This window comes from Psittacula echo (genome assembly GCF_963264785.1).
Source record: "Psittacula echo genome assembly, chromosome: 4".
Classification (NCBI taxonomy): Eukaryota; Metazoa; Chordata; class Aves; order Psittaciformes; family Psittacidae; genus Psittacula; species Psittacula echo.
In genome coordinates, this window is record NC_137738.1 from 10,720,165 (window position 1) to 10,733,100 (window position 12,936).

Genomic DNA, 12,936 nt, shown 5'->3' on the forward strand with positions numbered 1-12,936 from the left:
CATGTCCCACATAGATCAATGGAAGATGGTGAAACACTTCTGGTAATAGTATGTATGGACAAGAGAAGCAAGAGGCTATGCGACAGCCTGGAAGAGGGAAAGTGCAGCAAGCCCTTAATGGACCAGAACTGGCATTGCCAGCACAATACAGAGGGATAGGGCATCCCTGGGGGAGGTCAGGACCACCTCAGTCAGTCACTTGCCCTGGTTAGAGAAAGATAGTTCTGGAGACGAGGGCCTCCTGCATATAAGCTTGTGCTTGTATCTTTTTGTGCTGTATGAGATAGGAAGACTGGGCCCTTGGTGAGCTATGCATCCATCCATGCCATCATTCATGAGCAGATATTGCCATAAGTGGTTTGGGAGAGGGGGATGGACTACACATCTGTCCAATATAAAGGGGAAAAAGGTCCCCTGACTCAGCCAGGAAATCCATGCGTGTCCCAGTAACCCCAAAATCTAAGAATTAAATAAAAATATTATAAATAGTAATAAAAAAATATGGCTGTCAAGTTTTAGCAAGTTTTTAAGGCACTGCCAGCTTCGCAACAAAGGCTTTTGAAAGAGCAAGAAGTGATCTGTATCCCAGTTTTCCGATCATCGGGTCCAGGAGATGCAGATGAAGAAATCTATAAGGAACTGAAGGCTTTTATCACCCCAAAGACAGACTGAATGGTTGTATACATTACTTCTCAAACACTTGGGGTGTTAGAGACAGCAGTCTCCAAACAGCTCTTCCACATGATCGATGGTAGCAAAAAGGGATTTGTCACTGTTTGGCTTCAGGCTTTTCACACAAAACCATGTTTTATACTTTGTTTGCTCAAAGAAAAGAATACTTCAAAAAGCCTTTATTTATTTGCCAATAAATGTTACGGAGCCTGGAAAACAAGCACATCAACCTGGTGGTGCTTTTTCCCAAGCCACTCTGATGCAAGTTCCAAGATCTGATGCCACTGGGATGCCCCAGCAGTCAATAGGTAACTCTTGCCCCAGAGCAGACCCTTCTGGCATATCCTTTTTGATATCTTTCAAGAATTATCATCACACAGGGATTTCCTCCTGTGGAGCCTGTGCTCATGGGTTATGGAGCAAAACTCCAAACAGCCTTTCTAGATGCCTGCTTGTTAGGTGCTGTTTCCTAAGACATGTGCCTACGAGAGGCCATGACAGGCTTTTAAGAAGCCTTTTCCGTGTTACATAGGTAACTACCTGGATAGCACAGCTCATCCTCCTCTTGTCCTGTGTCCATCTCCTCCCAATACCTCATGAGAACATCTCCTCTTCTCTTCTTTAAATGTGTTCTCCCTCCTTTTGGATATTAACACACTGCATTCATTGTTTTCTTCCCAACCTTTCCTATCCTGTTTGGTCAAGTCATTTCTTTGAGGGGATACATCTGCAGCAGTACCTCTGCTCTGCTCACACGTCTGCCCCAGGCCCAAGGATGTATGGCTCAAGTAGGTGTAGCTGGCCAGCTCAGCATTTTCTCCCTCATGCAATGTGTTTGGCTGAAAACCAACTTCTCAAAGCACGTAATTTTCTTTGCCAGAGAGGTGGCATTTCTGTGGCAAATGAAGCTTTTCCATCAAAAACCTCAAATGACTGGAAACAACGGAGTAGAGAACAGATTTGCTATCCCTTGGGAAGTTGTACTTATGTGTATGAACCCTTTGGAGGTGCAGCTGTGGTGTCTGCTATGGGAAAACCTGCGGCAGGTCTCTCCCTCCTCCTGTCAAGCAGCAAAAGCAAAGAAGGATAGAGCCGTGACCACCAGGAAGGATTTGTCTCCTTGCATTCTCCTCTGTCTCCCACCATGGCCCTGCTGCAGCTACGGCATTTGGGGAATATCTGTGATAAGAGCCAGGGTGAAGGTGGATTTACCAGCCTCAGAGGTTAGCCTCTGTCTTAACACTGCTAAGGTAGTACAGGCATTGCACCTGCAAGGACTGGAAGCCTAAAGTGGTTTACAAACTGCCTTCAAACCAGCCACCCGTATCGGACCAGCTCTTCCTGTAGGCTACAAGTACAGAAGATCTCTATGAAGCTTGAATGTTAGTCTTTTTATTCTAATTTTTAATGTATTGCAAGCAGAAATGACTCAGGTGGGTAAATACCACCTCATCCTCATGCTTCCTAATGGGCACAAAACCTGGAGCTGGGTCTGTACTGCACATCCCTCTGCTCACCACTTTACAACCTCTCACAAAACCCCTGAGCACCCGAAAGGCGAGGGGGTAAGAAAGCTTGACTTGTTTACAGCTGCTTTTCTGCTGGCTGTTGTGTTTGGATGAATGGTTTATTCTTTTCTGCCCAATTGCTTTGCTTCCCAGACCATCCATAGAAAATGTGGGAGCAGCATCAGCCCGCCTCCCTGCTGCGAGTGGAAATGACAGTGCTGGCATTTGCTGTCATTTTTTAGGGAAGGTAATTGTTGCTTTTCTTTTTCTTGCTTATGAAAGCCTGAGCAAAGTCTCTTTGTTTGCGGATCGATCTGTTTGCTTTGGTTTTGTCCCATTTGACTGATTCCCTGGAAATCAGACACAACTGCCTCTGTGGAGGAGACACCTCTTCTGTGCTCTTGGCATCATGCTCGTTCAGGGAAACACACTCTTGAGGTTGCAGGCAGCAACTTCAGCAATGGGAGATGGAGCTGTTCCTACTTCTGTACTGCCCAGACCATTAGCCCTCACATAGGCATTGCCTATTGGGGTGACTGCAGCTCCTTTGGCTCTGCTTCTTCCCACTTTCCTCCTGGGGGGTGGCAACACATCCTGGAGACAGCACTGCAGATGTCCGACTTCTTTACATCGTGGCTGTGCTGAGGGGAAGGAATGAGGATATCTGTGCCAGTTTCCAGCTATCTCATGGTTTGGGTTTGAGGAAGACCTTTGATTTCTTAAGTTTTAATTATTTTTCTCATAAATACAACATGAGGATTACTCTGGTGCTTGGAAGAGAAGCATCACTATTGCTGTTGTTATTTCTATTGCTACTATTACTTATTACTTCTTAAGCCAAAGGACAAGCCAGATGATGCCCTGGGTATCATAGATGCTGGGTGCCTATCATAGGTGCATCCCATGGACAGGCTCTGTTGCAATGCTCACAGCCTGTGGGAGCCAAATTGCCCTAGGAGGTGCAGCAAGTGCCAGAGGAGAGCTGCCAGAAGTGGACACAGGCAGGATCTGCAGCCTCCTGGCTATGGGATGTGATACAAAAAGGTAAAGCATGGATGCAGCCACCTCAGGGGAAAAAGATTGGCCCAATGGTTTCTTCTGCAGGCAGCTTATTTCTGCATCTTCCCAGCCCTTTAAGTTATCCTGGGACACCCTGGGCTTCAAAACCCATCTCTGCCCCTTGCTCCTAAATGCCTCCCCAGGCATTTCCTCTGCTGCTCTCTCTATGGCATGTTGGTGTGTGCTGCAGTGGGCACTGTGGGTTGCAGGGCCCCTCTGGGCTGGCTCCTGTGGAGGAGCAAACTGAGGACAAGCAGCTGTGAAGCCACTGAAGCAAAGCACATCCACGGGAGCTGCATCCTCCGGGAAAACACGGCTGGGGCTGAGGAAACAGCTACGGGCACATGGCAGACGTTTGGCTCCGAGCAGAAATGGTCTGAAACGTTTATAGTGAAAGGGAAAGGGGTTTCTCAGAAATAGGTCGGTGAGAAAATCGTCTGGCCTGCAGCTGAGCGGTGAGTCTGTCAGGGTATGACTGCGTGTGCCTTTCCAGACAGACCATAGAGTCAGGGAATGGTTGGGGTTGGAAGGGACCTTAAAGCTCATCCAGTTCCAACCCCCTGCCACGGGCAGGGACACCTTCCACTAGACCAGGTTGCTCCAAGCCCCGTCCAACCTGGCCTTGAACACTGCCAGGGATGGGGCAGCCACAGCTTCTCTGGGCACCCTGTGCCAGCGCCTCAGCACCCTCATGGTAAAGAATTTCTTCCTAATGTCTAATCTCAGTCCCCCCTCTGCCAGGTTAAAGCCATTCCCCCTTGTCCTGTCCTTACAGGTCCTTGTCAAAAGCCCCTCTCCAGATTTCTTGATACTGTTGAACTGGTTCCTAAAGATGTGCTGGGATAGGTGTCAGTGAGATCTCCAGGCAGCCCAGCCCAGTATTTCATTACTGATGGAAACACCTTTCTAACGTTCAACCCAAACATTTCTCCCCCCCTTTAACCTGTGCAATCAATTCATCTTTCCTCTCAGGTAATTTTGTGAATTCCATGGCTGTTCTCACTGCTGTTTCTAGCACTGTTCCCCTGGGCATCCCCCGTCCTCTCACTCTGAGGTGCCTTGGCGGCAGCAATCAGAGACAGGCCATGCTGGAGGGGAGAAGACAAAGGGAAAAGAGGAAATAAAAGCCAAAAGACAAGGGTAAGGACAAGTGGTAGCAATTTGCCTCCCAAGTAGCTCATTCCAAGCATGCTTGAACACTGCCTTTGCATAATGTGTATGGCTATATTTGTCCGTGAGACAGAAAGAGAGAGAAAATGTTTTTCCACTGAGGTCATTCTGGCTCACTTTTTCCTCTAAGGAAATCAATGACCTCTCCAGTCCTTTCCATTCCCTCACCATCCATGGTGCAGATTCATAGCGCTGCCTCTGTCAAGCAGTGATATGCTGGATTCCTCTCTCTAACGATGGTTGGGGTCTTTGCGCCTCTAAGTCTCATATCTCCTTGCAATTTCTTCCTTCAGGAAGCACCTTCTCCCCTTTCCGTTTCGATCTCCTCATTCCTCTATTCACCCTTCCCTTCAATTGGGGATGGGGAATGGAAGATCCCTTTCCTGAGGCTGGTTTCTAAGGGCTCCAGGCCAGCACCAAAGGAGAAGCTGTAGTGGGAACAATGAGCTATGGTGCCTCTGGAGGGTGCTGCTCTATGCTGGGTCACTGCCTGTAAGAGCTGGGGTGGCTCAGAGGTGAGGTCAGGAGGTGCATATCCCAAGGGTGGTTGTTAGCTTGTCTGACTAGTGGAGTCCCTCAGGGTTTGGTACTGGGACCAGTATTATTTAATATATTCATCAGTGATTTAGATGAGGGAATTGAGTGTACTGTCAGCAAGTTTGCTGATGACACTAAGCTGGGAGGAGTGGCTGACACGCCAGAAGGCTGTGCTGCCATCCAGCGAGACCTGGACAGGCTGGAGAGTTGGGCAGGGAGAAACTTGATGAAATATAACAAGGGAAAGTGTCTGGGCAGGAACAACCCCAGGTTCCAATATAGGTTGGGGAACGACCTGTTAGAGAGTAGTGTAGGGGAGAGGGACCTGGGGGTCCTAGTGGACGGCAGGATGACCATGAGCCAGCACTGTGCCCTTGTGGCCAAGAAGGCCAATGGCATCCTGGGGTGTATTAGAAGGGGGGTGGTCAGTAGGTCGAGAGAGGTCCTCCTTCCCCTCTACTCTGCCCTGGTGAGACCGCATCTGGAATATTGTGTCCAGTTCTGGGCCCCTCAGTTCAAGAAGGACAGGGACCTGCTGGAGAGAGTCCAGCGCAGGGCAACTAAGATGATTAAGGGAGGGGAGCATCTCCCTTATGAGGAGAGGCTGAGGGAGCTGGGTCTCTATAGTTTGGAGAAGAGGAGACTGAGGGGTGACCTCATCAATGTTTACAAATATGTAAAGGGTGAGTGTCAGGATGATGGAGCTAGGCTTTTCTCAGTGATGTCTAGTGACAGGACAAGGGGTAATGGGTGTAAACTGGAGCATAAGAGGTTCCATGTGAACATCAGGAAAAACTTCTTTACTGTGAGAGTGACAGAGCACTGGAACAGGTTGCCCAGGGGGGTTGTGGAGTCTCCTACGTTGGAGATATTCAAGGCCAGGCTGGACAAGTTCCTGTGTGATGTACTCTAGGTTACCCTGCTCTTGGACTAGATGATCTTTTGAGGTACCTTCCAACCCTTGGGATTCTGTGATTCTGTGATTCCGTGAAGGCCACCAGAAAGCCAGAGCTGTTTCTTGTTTGCCTCACACCAGAGTGAAAGGATGCACCGAAATGGAAATGGATCTAAAGTAGAGACTTAAAATTGATGTATTTCAAGTAGATCCTGGCTCCTGAGCCCGGGACACCCCCTCCTCCCTAGCTCAGGGGGATGTTCAGATCAAGGAACACAAGTTTTTCATTGACAAATCAATGTCCTTAGAATATTTAACATCTTTTAAGCTTAGCCCTAGGATCTTTTCCTGTGAGAGGCAAAAAAAGATCACAAAGGTGAGATAACACTTGATTTCTTTTTTGGCTTTAAATTAACCTGTCAGCTGGAGGATTTTGATACTACCCAAGGAAAACTGTATGGTAATATTGACATTCCTCATTCCCTAGGTACTGAACCCTCAAAAATGCAGAGTTGCAGCTGTACAATTCGAAAGAGATGCAGCATCTTTTCCCGCTGCTGTTGGCGGCTCAGGTTCTGGCTGTTGGGAATGAAGACTGTCATAAGAGAAACGGTAAAGCATCCAAAAAACAAAGAGCCTTTAAGCTGTGCTTGAAACCAAGCAAGTAGTGCTGACAGCCTCCAAATCCTGCTGTTTGCTTCCTGCCTTCAGAAAGGGGCAGCACAAAGGTGGTGGGATAATGCGCTCCTGTGGTCTTCTGCAGAGATGCTCCATCAGCTGGTTTTCCCAGGTTTACTGAGTCAAACAAACAGTCACAATCCTGTATTCTTACCCAAATCACCCACATAGCTTCACGTAGCCTTGCATTAGCAATCTTACTGCAGGTGTTCATGATGTTTCAGAGATGCTGGAGGCCAGAAGAGCACAATATGCATAATGAAAGGCCTGGCTTGATGATAGGGACAGGCCTGAGTCAACACCCATTTGAATCAAACCAAGTGGGTTTGTACACCCTTCTAGCTCCTCTGGAGCAAATGGCTGCCAACCCTTGCCTTGGCAAAGCCTTAGTGATCCAAAGGCAGATGACAAACAGCAGGAAAGCTTATGGGCTGGGGTCTGTCCTTACCTGCTTCCCCTGCGCAGTGGCACATACCTCTAAAATGCAAAGGTTTTGGTTTGGAAACAGATGCCAAATAGGAAACTAGTCCTGGTCCAGTGTAAACCAAAGTTAATGTGAAGATGTGATGCTGCCCAAAGGACCGAAGAGCTGCCCAGAGCTGAAGTCCAGCTCTGACTGCACTGTTTGGCACCCACATGCACCTCCTCAATCCCACTTTAATTGCTGCCTGATGTGTCTCTTCCTGCAGAGAAAAGCAGGAGCTGGACTTTGACCTCCCCCTGATTCAATGCCAAAAAGAATGGGTTTGGTGTATGGTAACTAATGCCTGTCAGTGGACCTGCTGGGAAACCCTGTGGAGTTTGGCACCACACTTCTATTGAGATGTCTTCCCTAAAGCTGCAACCTCAGTTTTCCTGTGTTAAAAGTCTCATGTTGATTATCTGTTTCCCTTAACCTCTCTGCTATAGCGCTTTGTTTCCAGGGAAGATCAATAAATGTTAAGCTAACTGCCTCTCAGGGCATTTGTAATACTGGCTCTTCCACTGCCTTCATCTTCAGAGAGTTTTCATTACCCTGTTCAAAACCACTCTAACATGTTTTGGGGCAAAGGTTGTTACAGCCTCTTCATCGAGTGAAAGCTGCTTAAAATTCTATTTACTGTTTAGGTAGCATTAACAACCAGATCACAAGAGGGGAAGGAGAAAAGGTTTTTTGCAATGGATGGGTGTGTGGTTCAGCTCTGTTTGCTGAAAAGGGGTAACATGTAGCTGCAGTATGTTGTGGATATGAAGCCATGCAATATATCTCCTGGAAGCTGTGTGGGGTGAAGAGCACCCCTACTGAGAACCTTATCCATCCTTTTTGCTTCCCTGCTTGCAGGCCAGGAGGGAGTTTAAGCTGAAAGGGCTGTGGTGGTGCAGAAGGACCAGGGTGTACAGGTGAGCTGCTCCCTTCCAATGTCTGGAAAGGATGTCTCCACAAAACAGGACTATGGGATCTTTCCCACCTTCCCACCAAAGCCTTCAGCCTCTCTCAGCCATGCTTTGTCTATTATGAGGATAATTTCAGATTTTGGATGCCTGTGAGCTAGAAAAATCACTGACACCCCCAAGCCTCTTTAAAACAGGGCACTTACTTAACCACCAGTTTCTTACAGCAGCCACTGCCTCTGCACTTGGTGTCTTTCACCCTTCAAGAGGAGTTGATAAAAGTATGGGAAGTCAAGTCCCCAGACAGCTGCAGGCATCTAAAATCTGTCTGTTCCTGAATTAGAGTATGAAAATGTCCAATTCCCTACCTAGAGACACTCTGAAAACTTCACCGCATCATCCGGCTTACTTTGCTCTGATTCTGACTGTGTGTTCTAATGCAGTTAAAAATGCAATTTAAGGAAGCAGTTCAAATTCACTAAAGGAAACATTGATTTCTGAAAATGATGGATTTCTTTTTTCTGTGTTTTTTCTCCTAAATGAAGTTCATGATAGAATTCCTTGGTGTTGGCAGGCTGAGTATTGTAATGCTCCTATCAACATTTCTGATTTATGCTGAGATCCTGTCCTCTATCCTCTAGTTCCTATCAAACAAACAAGCAAACAAACAAGTGAAGCCAAATATTTTATACTAGCACTGAGCCACAGCCCTAACCCTGCAGGATGTTGTCCTTGCAAGTGTGCTGGTATCAAGCTTTCCGTTGTGTTTGCTCCTAGACTGATGGGACAGCAGATAGAGGAGAAGAGCAGGGACAGAACACTCCCAGGTGGAAGAAACAATCACTGCAGGAGGCACAGAGCAGGGGACTGGTAGAGCTCTGCAGTAATCTTTGCCTAGCATCATTGTAATCCAAAGGAAACGGCACAGTCAAGGGCCATTGTGCATAATATAGAATTATGGAATCGTAGAATCATAGAATGGTTTGAGTTGGAAACAACCTTAAAGCTCATCCAGTTCCAATCCACTGCCGTGGGCAGGGACACCTACCAGTGCACCGGAGCAGGACAGGACAGCCCAGGTCAGAACCATCACCTGACCTTGCTTTATCTCTTACCTTGTAGGTCAACCTCACCCTTGGGGGTATGTATGAACAAATAGCAGAAAAGCTGTTTGCTCAGCCTCTTTTGAATCACAGCAGACAACTCTGGCACATGGCAGGTCCACATAAATGTTTGGGATTGGAGCCACAGGCAGGCAGAGGCAGCTAAGGGCTAAGAGCTCTGCTCTCACCCATGGGCATGTGTGCATGCACACGCATACATGCACATATATGTGTGCCCAGCTGCCTCCTTGGGGCCCATCCCTACACATGTGGCCATAAATGGATTCCAGCATGATTGTGAGAGATCTGGGAAAAGGCAGATTAGAGAGCTAGTCACAGGCAAATGCAATTATAGAAAAGTAGTTCAATAAATAGAATTATGCTCCTCCACCCCAACAAAGGATTACACCCAGGATTTGATGAAATTTAGGATAAGCAGAAATCAGGCACTGGATATGGAGATTACCAAGGATCTGGAGACAGGCCAGTGCATGCTGCTGGAGAAAAGACCCAGCATTTACCAGCCTTTGCATGGATGCTGCACTGGGCAAGGCTGTCCCTTGTCAGTGTGGAAAGCCAAGGCCAGTGTTGAGGTGGGTCCTTTCTCCCTTGTTGCCTGCCACAGCAGCAAGCCAGGGCACGGTGTAAAGATCAGACTTACTTTGCCCTCTGGCTGGTCAGTAACCGAGTGACTTATCTTCATTTAGCTACGAAACATGAGGAATAGCTTATTCTGCCGCATAACTTTAACTGGCATTAGTGATCATATGGCTGTTCATTTTCCCATAGTTATTAACTAGCAAACAGTAGCTGTTTCCAACCTTTCACTGGCCAGTCAAAAAAAGAAAGCTCCAAACGATCTTGCGAATGATCTCACATCAGCACATGCTCCGCTTCCCTTGCAATGGCACTCTTGCCACTTAACATCATAGCACCCTTACTGCATCTCAGTTACCTCCTGGAGTGGTACAGACACACTGATAAAGGATGCAGAGGCTGGGCCCACTGTCCCATCTCTCTGATCTTCAGAGTCATCCTCAGCTCAAATTGATGCATCTGGGTTAATTTCCAACGAGTGGATAGCCATGCAGACACATGATGAACAGATGTCATCTCTGCATGTGCTTTAGTTGAAACGTTAAACAATTCTTCACTTGTATTCATACCTGGCCAGTATTAAGGAATATCAGACCTGGTAACTTGATAACACTGGGAATTTGTCTGCAGGCAGCAACACCGAGCCCCCTTACCAAACCGTATCAGCCAACAAGCTAAAAAGCACAAATAGAAAGTCCACAGAAACAGAAAACAAGGTTGTTTGACTGATGCCAAGAAGCCAACGGACCTGAGAAACTGCTGATCAGCATTTCGTATTATCCAGCTGTTAGCACCAGGACATTAGCATTCCCAGCCAGAGTGTAGTACCAAGATCCTGCTATGTCATGTTCTACTGGCTTTAATAGCTGCTGCTGCCATCATTCCACCATGCTGACGGCAGAGTGGTGGCTGCTATTTAAGCAGCTCTAAATCTATCCCTGCCAGGAAATGGCTAGGAACTGGGGCTGTTGCCACATTGCCAATTAAGCCTAATTAAAGTGGGAAATGAGTTGGTTTTCCTCATAGGCAAAATAGGTTTTGAGAAAGGTGCCAACTTGTATGTTGTAACTCCAGAGACACCATGTTGATCTGATTCCTCTATTCCTTCTGCTCGCCCTTCATCAGAACACAGGTCCAGTTCCACGAACCAGAGCCCTCTGTAAGAAAGCCATACTGAACCCAGGGTGTGCTTGCTCCAGCATTGCTCTGCACTCCCAGGGATGAGGGCAGCCAGAGCTCCTCGGCTGTTGGGGCTGTGCTCTGTGGTACGGGCACACACACAGCATCCTCCAACCAAAACTGCCTTGCTTGCAGCAGGCACCAAAGCAGACTGCTGCCCCATAGACTGTGGAGGAGAGGCAGCACTCAAATTAGCAAGGGTGCATGCATGAGCTGAAGGTGAGAAACAGGCCCAAACCCTGCATACCAAAAAGTGATGCTCTAAAGCATGGCAGACCTTACACCAGCTCACCCAGCCCTTCTCCACTGGGTCTAGTTGGATGCAGAAAGGGTCAAGGAGACAGTGCAATGCTGCCTTGGGGAACCCAGACCCAGGAATCAGTCCCACCTTCTCCCCTTTAAAGCCCACTTAAAGATCTAGAGGTTTTTATTTACTTATTTACTTATTTATTTATTTTAAGGTGGGGTTTTTTTGTCTTTTAACCTCAGAGCTTGTGCAGTGCAGCTGGGTCACAGGCTCAAGGCTTCCTTTGGGAAAGGTCTTCTGGAAGTGAAAGCTGAGCATCTCACAACATCCTCTAACCTGGGTCCCTGGGCCAAGGCCACAGAAAGTGCTGCATCAGGCCAGCTGAAAGGGCCATTAGCACAGTCTCCTGCCTCCAACAGCGGACACCTTGGGAAGGGTACAGTGACAGGGACTGGATTCCTCATGAACAGGAGGGGATGCCTTAGAGCCTGGTACCCACTGTTGGTACCCATTCCCTATGAAGTTGTGGGATGGCTTTCCAAGGCAGCCGCAGTGTCCCACAGAGATGAGCCCTACCATTTCCTGATCTATTTAATGATTCCTCAACCAGAAGCTACCCAGAAAACTGCTATTTTCTTCAGTGCTTTGTACATTTTTCGTGGGTGGCATAAGGTGGGTGCAGCACCCTCAAAGCAGCTCTGGCGCTACCAGTACCGACCATGAGCCTCTGTGTTTGTGGAAGAAAAACATCCACTTTGCAAGAGGGGTTTAACACCTCCAAAGCAAGCTGTGTCCTGGCGTTCTATCACGAGTCTTACCTACAAGATGCTGCGGGTACCGTTGTCCCTTGGCTGAAAGCGTAACTGAGCGCTTGTCTGCAGTTCAATTCTGCCATCTGCAGCTCGCGTCTGGAACTGCGGAAGGTTCTTCTGCCTCCCACCCACTGCCAAGCTCCACTTTGGAGGTGGGCAAACAACCCCTTATTCAAACAATCTCCTCAGGTGAAGTTCATGTGTTTAAAATCTCCGGAGGTGAGAACAGCAGAAACAGGGCTTTAAGGGGAATGACTATGCTGTAAATGAGGAGAAGCCTTTTCCCTAATGATTAAGTACTTCAAACACACACCTTAAATGACAAATTAAGATGAGATTAGCCTCAGGGGAGTGTTTCAATATCAGCAGTACAGGGGGGCTGTAACTGCGTTGATTCCCAGAAGTTCTTATCCAATCTGTCCATTTTACAGGGGAAAAGAGGTTTGTTTAAATGCATTGGCCCAGGAAACTCCAACTTGCCAAAGCTTTGCATTCCTTCATTGCTTTTTTTCAGGAAGAGAGTTTGGAACTTGCTCGTTTCTCCAAAGAATGGGTGCAGGTGGATCACCAGAGGTGGTTGGCAAACATCTGCTTGGATGCATAAAACCAGCCACTGAGCAGCCCTTGAACAGCTTGGTAAGAAGACGTTGTGATGACTTTGACCCCACGTGCCCCCAAGCCAGCTTTTGTGCCTTCTGCACCACCCCAGGATGGATCCCACTGGAACACCAGTAGCTATCATCATCCTCATTCAGACCTCACCACTTCAGATCCTCTTGCTGAAGGAGAACATTGTGCTCCAGCCCTCCGCTCTCCTGTATTATACATGACATGGCACGTCCCTGGATTAATGAAGTCTTCATCTAATCAGAGCATATCTTGTCAAAAGAGAGAAACAATCTGTTCCTGACCTAAAAATTTCTGCTGCTGACTTTGTACCGCTGGGTACAGTTGAGCCTCAGGTCTTTCAGTTAAAAGTAAAAGGGAGTTTCAGGAATCCTGCTCCCTTTTTTTACCTTGCTTGCTCTGTTATCAACTTTCCCATAGGCCTAAAGCAGAAAATAATGCCTCAGTTTACCCACCTGCAGAACAGAACCAACTCACCCAC